The 14,136-nt window shown below is 45.7% G+C and overlaps 1 long non-coding RNA gene across 6 annotated transcripts in view; it reads left to right on the top strand.

The window, feature by feature from the left end:
* The window catches only part of LOC105241717, a 28,149-nt gene extending 16,360 nt beyond the window's left edge, over positions 1-11,789 (top strand). For 2 of the 6 annotated variants that reach the window (XR_004625338.1, XR_004625336.1), the window contains 5 exons: positions 2,713-3,619; positions 4,671-4,850; positions 4,944-5,830; positions 9,834-9,952; positions 10,983-11,789. This is a non-coding gene — a long non-coding RNA (uncharacterized LOC105241717). The remainder of the gene's footprint in view (positions 1-2,712; positions 3,620-4,670; positions 4,851-4,943; positions 5,831-9,833; positions 9,953-10,982) is intronic. The other 4 variants (XR_002144472.2, XR_004625337.1, XR_004625339.1 and 1 more) reach the window with 3 other exon arrangements.
* The last annotated feature ends 2,347 nt before the right edge of the window (positions 11,790-14,136 follow it).

The raw sequence follows: 14,136 nt of genomic DNA, 5'->3' as shown, positions 1-14,136 counted from the left end.
ATATATATATATAAATGAAATAAAATACAATGAAAGGAAAGAAAAATATATATGTAAAGACAATAATTTAGAAAAATAGGAAACTAAATGAAAAAATTTTATTTATTTTAAGAGAGAGTGAGTGTGAACCAGGGAAAGTCAGAGGGAGAGGGAGAGGGAGGGAGAGAACCTCAAACAGCCTCCATGCCCAGTGCAGAGCCCGATACGGGGTGTGATCTCACGATCCTGAGAGCATGACCTGAGCTGAAATCAAGCTCAGCCGACAGAGTCACCCAGGTGTCTCGACAGTTGTAAGCCTTCCAGTCCATAAATACAGTACGTCTCTCCCATTTATTTAGGTCTTACTAAATTGACCTCAGAGGAGCCTAAAGGAACTTTTTGGAGTGATGGAAATATTCTGTGTCTTGGTTAGGGTGGGAGTAACATGGAAACACAATTGTCAAAACTCAGCAAGTTGTACATTTAGATTCTGTGTAGTGGACGGTATGTAAGAGACTGCAGTGAAGTTTGTCTAAAGAATAGTAACAAAAATTACCTCAGTTATTACAGTTCTTGCACTGACATGATTCCTAATCATCAGAATCATTTGACTTGCACATGATTTTAACAGTTGGTTCATTACTGTCTTAATAACGCAACACCAGCCCAGTCCAGAGATGGATGCTGGCCCTGGTGACATGGCGGGAGGGGGAAATGGGCCAGGCGTAGCGTCTGTGTCAGAGACGATTACATGTTTACTACAATCTGTTTCTTCTTTTCCCTGGGCTCGAGGTCAGACTCCGGGTAAGGTTTACCGGTCAGTGTGTATGGCCGAGAGACTGAGTTCGGGTTTGTAGAAGGTGAACAAAAGTGCTGTGTGCGCTTCCAGACTTGACCCATAACCACCGATCACTTCACAGTACTCCAACCCTTTTCCTCTTCAGACTCTTGATTGGAGACCAACTGCAGGGTGCTGTTGGGAGCTGTAACCTATAGGTGGATGAGCCACGGGCTGGAAGGAGCCGTGTCTCCCAGACCCCACTGGGGAGCAGTTACCCCGACTGGATTTGGAGAGGAGTCTTCTCTAATATCCTCCTTTCAGTCCCAGTTTTGATCTGCTTCTTCGATTCTCTTCGCACTCAGTGTGCTCTGGGGGATATTCTAGATTCTCATATCTTGGTTGTGGATAATAGGGAAAAGGTCTTTACATACATATACGTGAGCAGAGCAGATCTGGACAACAGAGCAGGCCAAGAGCAGTAAGACTCCACAGGGAAAGGAAGGCCTTGCGGAAGGGGGTGGGTAGAGAGGCAGGCAGCTGAGGGAGATGGGTACTGGAGTCAGGATGGGGCCTCAGCATGCCAGCACCCACCAGAGCCTGGCAAAGCTATTTAAAGAAATTGAGAAAAAGCTATACCTACCACAGGCACAGAGGATCGGGCTGAGGATGATGGGTAAATCGGGGGTTAACATCTCCATTTTATTGATGAGGAAATTATTTTATCGAGATTAAAATATTTGTCTTTGTATCTAGTACAGTACTTAGTTTGTAATAGATGCACAGTAAATACTTGTTGAATGAATGAATGATTTACTAGTGTAACACCTTTAATGCTGAAGCCTTCTACCAGGGATTGAGAACTTGTCTATTTGGTGGTGTACAGAGGGGTATGGCGCTGGTACCAGGACGGACACTGGTTGGGTTTGCATACAGTGTTTGAAAAAATTGGAATGTTAGTGTGCTCCCTGCTTTGCCCTAGGCCCTACCATTCCCAGTTGCCTTATAACTCACCCAGTTTCCACGTTGATGTCACCCATCTGTCCCCTGGGGACTTGGTTGCGTGGAATCCCCTCTTCCACTTTCCCGTTCACAAGTATCCTTCTAGACAGAGTTCATCCCTAACCTGTTGTTTTGCCTTCTCCCATCTCTTTCCTGTCATTGCCTTCCCATCCTTTCTCTCCCCTTCTCTGTCCACGTATATCCTCTGGATTTTCTCATGCTTTTTAATGTTATTAGCAGGAATTCTTAGGCCACGACGTCTAATATGATGAGCTAGGAAACCTAGCATCGAACAGAGTTGTACCAGGTGTACCATCTGTAAGTTTGTGTTACACGTATTTAAAGATACATAAATATTACCGTACTGTGTGGATAGCAGGCAAATCAGCAGTGTTTATAAATTATATTTAATGCGACCTCTATCAACATGTCATATTTTATAGTTTCTCTGCTTTTACTGGCTGCAGTTAACTACCTGGGCATCAAGTCATTTTATCATATTGTTTTCTTTCCTGCTTTACGTGGAGTTTGAAGGCATCGAGTCTGTTCTGAACAAAAGATTCACAGCAGTTGTACTCTCGGTTTTGAAGGGGAAACACCCCTTTATTGATGTTATAAAAATATAGTAGAAGCAGAAAGAAGAAAAGGGGAATCTGTGCATAGATGAGAGCAATAGTAAGCAGTGAAGGAGAACAAGACAAAGTTATATCAACTCAGGTACTTACAACATCCAGCCTCATCAGCTGGGGAAGCGGGTGGAGACAGCCAGCCTGGGGTCTCGGTGGGAGTCCTGGGCAGAGCGTCCTGCCCTGGGCCGAGACTTCCAACCGACCGTCCCCATAAGGGCCATGTTCACAGGGCGAAAGACAGGGTCTGAAGTCAAACATTCGTTCGCGTACGTGCGGTTGGGAGCGAGCTGCGTTTCCACGTTACCATGTTTCTGTATTTTCAAGGAGCCCGGGCTGCGTGTCTGCCTCCCCTCCCGGATTCCGTTCCGGGGGGCCAGCCCCGCCAGCAGCAGGAGGGGACGTGAGACCAGATTTGTAGCTCCTGCTGTTCAGAGCAGAAGGGCCACTTCTGACCCGGAGACCAGCTAATGTCCACTACCAGGCCCCCGAGGTCACTCATGCAGCACGAGTCTCGAACAGCGCCTGAGGCTGCGAACGTGTGGGTCGGGCTGGTCGGTTATGCGGGACGAACCACAGGAACCTCCGTCCGGTGCAGCGTGTGAGCTTTCGGGTTCGTCTCCCAGGCTCTGACGCACGATCACGGGCTGGACAGGCCCAGCCTAGAGCGCGGGAGCCGGGGGGAGAATGATGTAGGGCCGGGTGCGGGTTGCCGGGTGCCAACCAGGCCGAGTTCTCCCAGAAACGTCTTCTGCAAAAGCAGCTTCAGAACCTCCATCCCCCGGAGACCGCTGGGACCCAGTGTCTCTGGGTCCTCAGAGCAGATAATCGGATAAAGCTTTGCATCCTCATCCTGTGGCTTTCTGGTCACTGTCAAGACTGTCGCCTTCTGACGTCCTCTCACAGTCGGCGTGGTGCCTCCTGCGGGCCCGCAGGTGCTGAGGATCGCGTCCTGTACCAGACAGACATCCATGGTGCCTGGGGGGCTGGGGGGCGTGGGCAGGAAGCTCCCTCTGCCTGACTGCGCCCCAGCCTTCACCCCCTTGGAACTCTCCCGGAGTCTTGCTTCTTGGGGAACTGTCCCGGCACTGGCTGGGGTTGGCAGTCAGTCCTCTCCCCGCTCCTCGCACTGGCGACAGAGTCCTCCCGCTCCTCGTTCTGTTTGGCCGCTGTAGCAGATGTTACTTTGACCACAGGACCTTTGCCCTATTTATGGAGAAAACCAAAACCACTGGTAGGAACTCCTCCAGTGTGGAGTCCGATTTATTTACCCTTATACCCTGCTGCGGTATGGGGGGCAGGGGTGGTGAGAGTTGTGTCTTAACCACAGGGAGGGTTTTGCTTGTTTTAGGAGCTGGAAGATGGAAGCATCAGCTTAATAAGCTTTCTGTGTTCAGCTGAAATGTGAGCTGGCAGCCTAGCTATTGCCTTTGTGAATTATGTAATAATCCAAACCGTATCTCACAGACCTTCAACTCCGTTGAAACCTAAATGTGTCATATTTGATAACAAGCAAAAATTACATTTATGACATAGGAGGCCCTTATATTTTCTTTGGATAACAGTAAAGTATAAAGGAGAAATGCATTTGCTTGGGAATTTTTAATATTTAGCCTAGCAAATCTGGCCAACAGGGAAATCTGATTAAATACTAGTTCTATTAAAGTAAAAACTTGCAAAACTTTGCCTTTTGGAAAAAAAGAAAGGGTTTCCTCCATTCTTTTTTCAGACTTGTAGAAAATGGTAGTGTATATAATAAATAAAACTTAAACAAGCTTGAGGGGAGCATTTTATTTCTCATAACCATCTTAAAATTACATGGTAATCTAAGTCATGTAGCTACTGGCTTCATAAATTAAGAAATTCTGATAAAAACAGTAATATGATGAAAACTTCGTAAATGCCCGTAACCATACATATTTTAAGAAATCAGTTCTAAAGGAGCCAGTATCAGGAATATCGTAAAACTAATTAGGACAGCCAAAATATTCTGTATTTCCTTCTGACAAAACAGATGAGTGACTCCGTAAGTTTGATCAGACCAACAAGTTTGAGGAATTGCACAACAGAATCAGTGATTATCATGAGCACACAGTTATCTAATAAAAATGTCTGGTTAAGTGAAATAGGCAAAAAACGAAAGCAAAGATGTACTGTGACAAATGATGGAAAATATAGTCACAGATTTATTAAAAATTTATAAAAATTAGAATTTAATGTAGAAAAGTAATTATAATTTTTCATTTTGTCCTGAATTTAGTTCCTTTTTTTTTTTTTTTTTTTAGTGGGTATCCTTCTTTTCTAAACACTTAGGAACGGGGAACGGAGGGTGGTCAGGAGCCGCCCGCTCAGCGCGTTCTGGTTTCTGGCCAGCCTGCCAGCAGCTCGAGGCTTCCCTCTGCTGGGCAAGTTTGGGAACACACCGAAAAGTTATCGTCCAGTATTGTCTTCCCTCCTTGCTCCAGGTGAGTAGTTCCCTTTCAGTTTCCATGCTTTGCCCTCTTGAAGCCCTGCAGCCTTAACGTTTTTGTATCACCCCTGTTTCACCTCCATTCTAGAAGAATCAGCTTATCGTCTCTAAGAAGGGTCTCCTTAGCCTCAGATTTCATTCAAAGTCTTACCTTCTGAAAGCGTGCCCTGCGTGCATCCTGGCGTGGGGTTGTCAGTGTTCTGGGTGCTGTTGGGAAGGCCTCTGGAACATCAGTGGAGATGCTGGATGAGAGATGGAGATGCTGGATGAGAGACGAAGTGGGCTGCAGGAACGGGAGTGCCGAGGTGGACGGAAGCTGCTGGAAGCTCAGAGGATAGAGGTGGGAAGAAGGTACTGGATATGCACGAATGGGTTTTAATCGATCCTGTACCACGGAACGATGAGCTCCTGCAGTGAGTCTCTTTCCCTAGGAGAGGCTCCCTCTTCTTACAGTATGACTTTAGCGCACTTCTGCAGGAAATACTGAACTCCACAGCCTGGAGGAGGGATCTGCCCTCACAACTGCAGGTGGGCTCTGTGCTCAGTGGCATGGAACACAGGGCAAGGCCATGAAGAGCTTAGATTACTGATCAGCAAGAATGTTAAAACATGGTGAAATTTCAGGAGGAACGTGGATGGCTCCTTTTTGAGGACTATATTGGCCAGCTGCCCTGGTTCCTGGACTGTCAGGAGGGGAGGAGCAAGCCCTGAGATCCCAGCGAGACCAACACTCCTCCCCTGTTCCAGAGCAAGGAGCAGTCTCTCTAATGAGGCAGTGGGGCTTCCTGCTTCAGGACTATCTACCCCTCCATTTCTTCCTTCAGTTGAAAAATTCAAGACAGTTATATTTTACGATGTTGCCAAGGCACAGATGGGAATCCTACGCAAGGATGCTGGCAGTTCAAGGTGGCGGTCATGGATTCTTCACTCTTGGTTCCTTGTGTAATCACTTATAAGAAGTAATAAAAATTTAGTGTAAGTATGGAAAAAATGACCATAAAATGAGGAACAATATTTTATTGATAGCTGAAAAGTAAGTTAGTTGTGATTTAGCTGGACTAACAGCTTCCGGTGTTCTTTTGTCTGGAGCTCTGAATTCTCTAGATGGCGGATGTTTCCTTTTCTCAGGGAGCTTTGGGGCTCATGTGTAAATATGCCCTATTATCTTCCAGAGTTGCGACTTGTACTGAAATTCCCAGGCCTGTGGGGAAGAGCGGGCGCGAAAATACTTCTGCATTGTCCCTTTCCCCCTTGCCCCAGGCAAACTGTTCTTTAAACCTATGTTCATATTTTTGAATGGAGTTAAAATCAACATGTGTAGAGAAAGGGATCCCAGCCCTTGGCCTTTATAGAAGCTGGTAAATGACAACATCAAAGCCACTGTGTATTTGAAGTTGGACTCGAATCAAGTGACAAACCTTACAGAGCTGCAAATCACAGTAAACGACAAGGAAGTTTTCTTATGAATCAAACAGAAGCCACATGGTGTTTCAGGGACATTACTACTCGGTAGAGACTCCCACTCTGGGAGTCTGATCCCAGATTGTTTTTACCTGGTAAAGTTGGGTGTGGAGCTCTGAACATGGAGGGAATGACCAAACAGCCACGCCTGCCCTGATAGTTGTGCCCCCACGCGGGTGAGAGAAAGCCCAGAGGAAAGCATTTATTGAGAACATTCTCTGAAATTAATGGCACGTCAATAAATGTTTAATAGTCAGCTCTCAGGAAAGCAAACAAGAACCCCCCCCACACACAGAAACAAACAAAACCCCTGTAATTTGTAGTGCTTGCCCCTTTCTGGGTGAAGGTCTTCCCACCACAGTGGGTTTCACACTAGCAGGGACTGAATGTGGAGTCGGTTGTGAAGGGTGCAGTGTAACCCATGACGTGGTCTCGCCACGGCCGTACACGAGATGTGAGCAGCCCCCTGAGTAAGGACAGTAGTGAAATACTGAGGAGATGTGTTGTGTCTGTTAACTGTTTTTTTTAAAGATTTTATTTGAGAGAGACAGCGCAAGCAAGCATGAGTGGTAAAGAAGGGCAGAGGCGGAGGGAGCAGCAGACTCCCCGCTGAGCAGGGAACCCAGTGGGGGGCTCAATCCCTGAATCCTGGGATCATGACCTGAGCCGAAGGCATACGTTTCGCCAACTGAGCCACCCAGGTGCCCTTAATTTTATTTTTTATATAAGCTATTTAATTGTAAATTTATATAATTTAATTTTTTTTTCTGAAAAATCCAGCTAGCTTTTTATATAATTTTTAATGATCGTTGAGTTTAAACAAGCAGCTCACAAAACGCCTGAAAGCTTACCAGTTGGCCCTGGCGAGCGGTGGGAGCCGCCCCAGCACACAGCTGTGTGCAGCCCCCACTCGGCTGGAGACCCTCTTTGTCTTTCTCATTCCGTGTAAGTGATCTGCTCCTGTGAGGTAGGGATGCTAGGAAATTCTGGCTTGTAGCCAAGAGTTCCAGACCTGTGAGACAGGAAGCAGAGGGTCAGAGGTCAGTGGCCAGTGCTAGATTGGGTCTCTGAGCCTCAGTCTCCCTCTCTCTCAGTCCCGGGCAGTCTCGGTCCCCTGCATCCTGTTAGCTGTCAGCAGCTTCTCCCTCGGGGGATCTGATGCTGTAAGTGGCTGTCCTCTGCTGGTCTTCCAACCCCAGCTCTGTCCCGGAGGAGGATGGCCAGACCAGCCAGGGTGACAAGCCAGGTGTCTTACCAGGGCCCGACACTGAAGGCACTTCTCTGGTCCGATGACTTCTGGGGAGGGTGGATACCGTTTCAGCCTTGGTGGATCCTTGGACAGTGATGTAGGAGGTAAAGGGAGGCGCCTCACTGAGGACATTGCCGTTAAATCTGAAAGAGGGTGAGGGAATGAGCCCTTCTGATATCTGGGGAAAACCATTCCAGGTAGACGGAATGTTCGATGCAAAGGCCCCAAGGCAGGTGTGTGCCCCCGGGAACTGCAAGGCCCATCATTCCTGTGTGGAGCACGCAAGGGGGTGCCCCCGGAAGCACGGTCAGGGTGATAGTGTGAGGTGCTGGGGGGTGGGCGTGCAAAGACATGTGATTATACGGAGCGGTATATTTTGCACTGCTGGGCATGCCCCATTAAGTATTCATGCATCGATATGATGGGCTGCTGGCAGCTGTCTCTTTACATAGAACAGAACGTAGAGAAAACAGCACATAAGACGTAAAGTTAGGGTATCGTTTAATGAAATACTCGCTTTGCTTTTGTGCGTCTTTGCTGTGACAAACAGTTCTTACCGAGTTGAATTTTAAAAATAAATGTTTGAAAGCCCCGGCCGTCAGGCCTTGTAGGAACACTGGGTTTTATACTGAATGGGAAGGGAAGCTGTTGGCAGGATTTGAGTCGGGGGCACACAAGAACACCCTGGCCGCTGTGTTGGGAGCAGACTGAAGAGGACAGTGGTGGGAACAGGAAGACGAGTTGGGAGGCTGGTGCCGCGGGTCCAGGGGAGAATTAAGGTGGTGAAGCGACCATCTGAGGACGGGGAGAGCCTGTGGGTGCAGCAGTTTGGAGAAAGACTGAACAGTTGGTGTTGGACATGCCAGGGTTGGGTTGCCTCCTGGACATCCAAGCGGCAATGCAAGTTGGCAGTTTCTAGAAGTGTGTATGTAGTATTAAATTAACCTTATCCGAAGAGAGGTCTGGCCTTTGCCCTTGGCTACCAGGACGTGGTCTCTAGGCCCTTGGAGTATCCTGCCTGATAGTGTCTTTGTTTACCTGGTGGCCATGGCTGCTGGACAGTCAACAGTAGGATTCATAATGGGGGCTTTGGGCCACACAGGATCCACTCTTCCTCCAGGGGGCTGCGGACGGCAGGTCAGCCATGTGAACAAGCAGTTGTGGCGCTCCAGAACTGTGAGAAAATACATTTCTGTGTAAGCCCCCCGGGCCGTGGTGTCGTGTTGGGGGCAGCCCAAGCAGACAAGCACACAGTGCAATAGAGAAACGGGCAAGAGATGCGGAAGAGAACCCCAGTGACCCACCACGCATCTGCCACAGCGGGTGACATTTAAAAAGACTAATAGCGGGGCGCCTGGCTGGTTCAGTCGTTAAGCGCCTGCCTTCGGCTCAGGGCGTGATCCCGGCGTTCTGGGATCGAGCCCCACGTCAGGCTCCTCCGCGGGGAGCCTGCTTCTCCCTCTCCCACTCCCCCTGCCTGTGTTCCCTCTCTCGCTGGCTGTCTCTATCTCTGTCAAATAAATAAATAAAATCTTATAAATAAATAAATAAATAAAAATAAAAAGACTAATAGCAATTTTCATTAAAAACAAAAACCAAAAAAACCTGGAAGTATGTGAAACAGGAATTTTCATCTAAATTTTACTCAGTATTAGGTTTGTGAGGTCCATCCAGGTGTTTATAACTGTGGCTTTAATTTTCGTTTTTGATGCCAGAGCAGGTAAACTGGTACAACCGCCCTGAGAAAGTTTAGGGTTTGACCCAGTGATTTCTGATTCTAGTTATATAAACACGTGTGGCCACACAGGTACTGAAACACACGTGCCGGAACGTTCACGGCGTTGTTTGTAGTCCCTGAAAAAGAGAGACAAATGTCTAGCAGCAGTGGACTCGGTACCTCAACTGCGATATATTCATAAAACAGAAGATGCTACAATTAAAACGAGTCACAGTCCTACGCGGCAACACAGACGAATCTGCCAAACTTGTTTCCTGAGCAGAAGCGACCAGGCCCAAAGACTACGTTTTGTTTGATTTCCATTCTATAAAAGATTCAAAAACAGCCAAACTGAATGACTGTGTCAGAAATCAGGATAGTGGGTACATTTAGGGAAGACAGAGGGGTTCGTGACTGGGAGCAGGTGTGAGCAGACGGGGGGCTGGCGGACATTCTGTTTTTTGACGTGGGTGGGGTTTCAGGGGTGTTCACTCTGATCATTCAGTGACTTTACTGTTTTGTCATGTTTTGTTATGATTTTCTCTTTATAGGTTATGCTTCCTGATTTAAAAAGTTGAAAGGAGGTTGGGATCTTCTAAGGAATATGTTTTCCATGAGAAGCATTTTCAGCATCCAGAATAAACTTGAAAATCTCCGGTTTGCTCTCTAGGTAGGTTTAGGAGTTGCTTAACTGCTACTCACTGTTTTCATCAAAATACTGAATATTTGCTGCCCACCCAAGGATCATGTCGCAGATTAGCAGCTTTATAAATAAAAGGATAAAATCAACCACAAGATTTGGGGGGAGTTGCTACGGCCATCGACTGAATCCAGTTTCCAGCGGTCCCCTTTCTGTGAGGGACATGCGATAGTGCAGATCTGTGGGTCACTTCCCTCGTCTCTCGGCTTTCCCTCCCAGCAGCCAAGCATCGCTAGGTTCTCTGAGGGCAGGGTCTAGGCTGGCGCGCTTAGACCTTGTGCTCTCTCCGAAGAGTTAGCAAATATGTGAGCGATCCTTTAAAACACACAGAAGCCTACGTAAGTGTGGAAGACAGTGGCTGCTTACAGAGCCCACTTCGTCTCCCTCCTCGGCACGGGAATGAGAGTGCTTTACCTGCCTCCTTATCTGTTTCCTCTGCAGTTAGGATTCCCCATGTGGAAAGGGAAGCATGGTGCCCCTCTAAAGAGTTTGGAGCAAAGAATGATAAATTAGTTCATAGAGAACACTCACTGATTCTAAGATCATAAAACGTTTTCCAATTTCTTCTCGCTCATTTGCTGTGAACGTGGCTCCACATACATGTCAGGTGAAAGCACACGGCCCTGAAGATTTGATGGCCCTTCACAGTTGCTGGAGTGCTGGGGCATGAACTCAGAGAGCACACTACTCCCTGCGGAACTTTCCCAGACAGAAACAAACACTGACTTGCAAAGCTTGTCTAGCTCCAAGCATTTCACAGTTCTTTGAAAAGCTGGAATTGTCTTATGATTGCCCTAAAATTGGAAAATAAGAACAGGAAGGATGGGTGATCTTTACCCTATTTTGGAAAGGATCATCCATCCTCAATTAAAACGATGTGGTGCTAGTGCTTGGACAGATGGACTGACGCACAAAACAAAGTCCAAATAGACGACATAGGAATTTTGTATGCCATAAAGACAGAATTATTATTATTATTAATTTTATTATTTTTTTTTAGATAAGTTCCATGCCCAGTGCACAGCCCAGGGCAGGGCCCGAACCCATGACCCTGAGATGAAGACCTGATGTGAAATCAAGAGTTGGACGCTCAACCGACGGAGCCACCCACGTGCCCCAAAGACAGCCTTTCTCATCATTGGGCGTAAAGATGGACTTCATTAGTGTTGAGACAACGAGATAGTCATTTGTAAAACACCATATTCTAGAATAAGCTCCAAACAGATCAAAGATTGACATGTTAAAAACAAAAAACCCCCAAAAACCCCAGATGAAAATATGGGTGAATTCCTTTGATTCTTGAAGTGAAAAAGACCCTTCTTAATATTGCTCAAGTACTGATACATTCAATGACTTAAAAATAAGGCTGGGTAGCAAATTTTTCAAAGTTAAAAGACAAATGACTATCTGAAAAAACATTTTACAACTCCTGGTACAAAGGGCTTAGCTCTCCGATACAGACACAGAGCTTCTGGAACCGAAATAAACCATTGTTCCTTTACACATTGTAGGTCACATACCTGTGGAAAGGGGTGGAGAGCTCTGTGTCCTGTTAACAGTCACAGAGCCAGGACAGACTGCTGAGGGGACAGCCGTGGAGGACTTGGGTGCAGTCTCCTGTGAAAGGGCAAGAAGGAAAAGTATATGTTTTGTTTCTGTTTGCATGAAGAAACACTGGAAGGGGAACTGAGTGGCCAAGGTCAGTGACATGGAACTTGACTTTTCAGTGTGTATCTTTTCATGTAATTTTGACTTTTGTATTAAACTATTTATTACAAAACGAAATAAAATAGATGGTGACCAGGGAGAGTCGAAGTCCAATCACATTTCTGTCTTTAGGCATTTGTATTTACTTGTTTTTAAGATGTCATGATTATTATTTTACTGTAAACTGCAGCTTGCAAGGTTGCTTGTTACCCTAAGATACAGAAAGCCCACTCCTGGAAACCCATGCTGAGACACACTTGAAAATGATGTAGTTTTGTTAAATCAATTTGTAAAATCCAGCAGGTGGCTGGTGAAATAAACAATGGAGCCTGCACACAGAACGCTGTAGGTAGGGGCTAGGCCACCATTTTACTGAACAACCATTTAGCAGTTAATACTTCTATTTTAACCCAGTTCTATTTTTGTACGCAGAATAATTTTTCCCCTTAGATTTGCATGTACACATTGTTGAAGATATGAAAAATAGGTTATGGTGTAAAGAAAAGAACAGACTCACCCCCTGCCCATGTTCACCCCTTTTCCTCTGGGCACATAGGACACAATAAAACCTGCAGCATCAAGAAGTGAAAGTTCCCCTTCTTTTTCCCGTTTATGTGCAGTTGTAGGACTTATTAGAGCCAAACTGTCATCAGTACTTTAAAGGGCCTACGCTGATCTTCAGTCAGTCGTGGAAATCCTATAACTCCTGTGCCTTGCACCTCTTTTCTTTCTCCCCACAGGCAAAGACAATCAATTAGTAAATAATAGAATTTGTATGTCCCTTGTTACCCACTTGTCTCTGGAAGATCTCTGGGACAACGAGATGGATTTCAAGTCTCTCTACTCTTACATAGATGTTAGATCTGATTCTGTGGTCAGAACATCAAAACAGTAGGCTCTTGCCACTGGTTTTCAGACTGATCGTGACCTCAATAAGATATGCTTCTTCCTGACCCAGCACATACATATATATGCCTAATAACGTAAGTGCCGCAAACCTAAATTCCAGGAAGCCATGTATATACCTTTACAATGTGGCACGCTCTAATATGTTCTCATCTATCCTACTCCTGACAGGCCACGAAAAACACTGCTCTAATGCAACTTTTAAATTAGCAAATGGAAGCACAAAGAAGAATATTCAGTTTTATTAATGATAAATGGTCAGGACTAGGTCTCCTCTGCCGTTGATGTTTGATGCCTCCGGACTCAGCACTTTCCCTTTTATACTCTTCTCTACCTCAGTCACCCCCTTGGAGACCTCACCCAGGTTCATGGCTTTAAATGCCATCCATTACCCAGTGATTCCCAAACTTATAGTTCTACCTTCATTCAATTCCATCCTCCCCAGAACTATTCTTCTCAAAGCTACCGGTCACCTCCATACTACTTAACGAAGAGACTGTTCTCAGGCCTGTACTCAGTTCAGTCAATCAGCAGCCTTTGAACCCCGTCGCTAACACCCTCATCCAGTTGGTAACCTCCTGGACTCAGAATTTCTGACTCCCCCTCCTGCATCCAGCTCTCCCACAGCACACCTGCTTCTCTCTTAGATGACCGCCTTAGAAAAACACGTCTTTTTCTCATTCATTCTTCCAGCCACCTTGAGTTTGAAGAAAATCATATATCAATACATTAAAATCTAAAAGCTATTGAAAAATTTTCTAAAAGTAAAATAAAATTTGAAGGTATCATTTAAAATAATGGAGATGCCAAAACTTAAATATCCTAAAGGACAGATAGCTTAATTAAAACCAAGAACTGAAAAGGGATTCCTGCTAAGTTATTTAACTTTACTTTGGACATTCTCAGCAAATGCAGTACAAAAAGGAAATAAAATGCTTGGTATTCATACTGAGGAAGACAAAAAAAACCGATAAAAGTTATTTTGCTGATGACTAGGAAAAACTCACGGGGCTCTATTTTAAAAAGTAACGAGAAGTGGAATCCCAGAAATGGGTTAAGTTAACTGGATACAACATATCAATACATTTCCTCTTTCCTAGCAGTAAGACCTAAAGGAAATGAGCCTTCCGTTCACAGTAGAAACAAGCATACAAATTAATAGACGTATATGACTTATATGGAGAGATCAATAGAAAAGAACACAGAAATCCTATTTAAGACTTTAATAATAGAGGACATACAGTGGGGGAAATGGATGGATTATTTGTGTTAGGACAACTGGCCAACTATCTGAGAGAATGTAAACTCAGATTCTATCCTAAAGTGCATAAAATTTTAGATGGATTAGGGGGCGCCTGGGTGGCACAGCCGTTAAGTGTTTGCCTTTGGCTCAGGGCGTGATCCCGGCGTTATGGGATCGAGCCCCACATCGGGCTCCTCCGCAATGAGCCTGCTTCTTCCTCTCCCACTCCCCCTGCTTGTGTTCCCTCTCTCGCTGGCTGTCTCTATCTCTGTCAAATAAATAAATAAAATCTTTAAAA

This window comes from Ailuropoda melanoleuca, chromosome 5 (assembly GCF_002007445.2).
Source record: "Ailuropoda melanoleuca isolate Jingjing chromosome 5, ASM200744v2, whole genome shotgun sequence".
NCBI classification, from domain to species: domain Eukaryota; kingdom Metazoa; phylum Chordata; class Mammalia; order Carnivora; family Ursidae; genus Ailuropoda; species Ailuropoda melanoleuca.
This window is presented reverse-complemented; position numbering and strand designations above follow the sequence as displayed.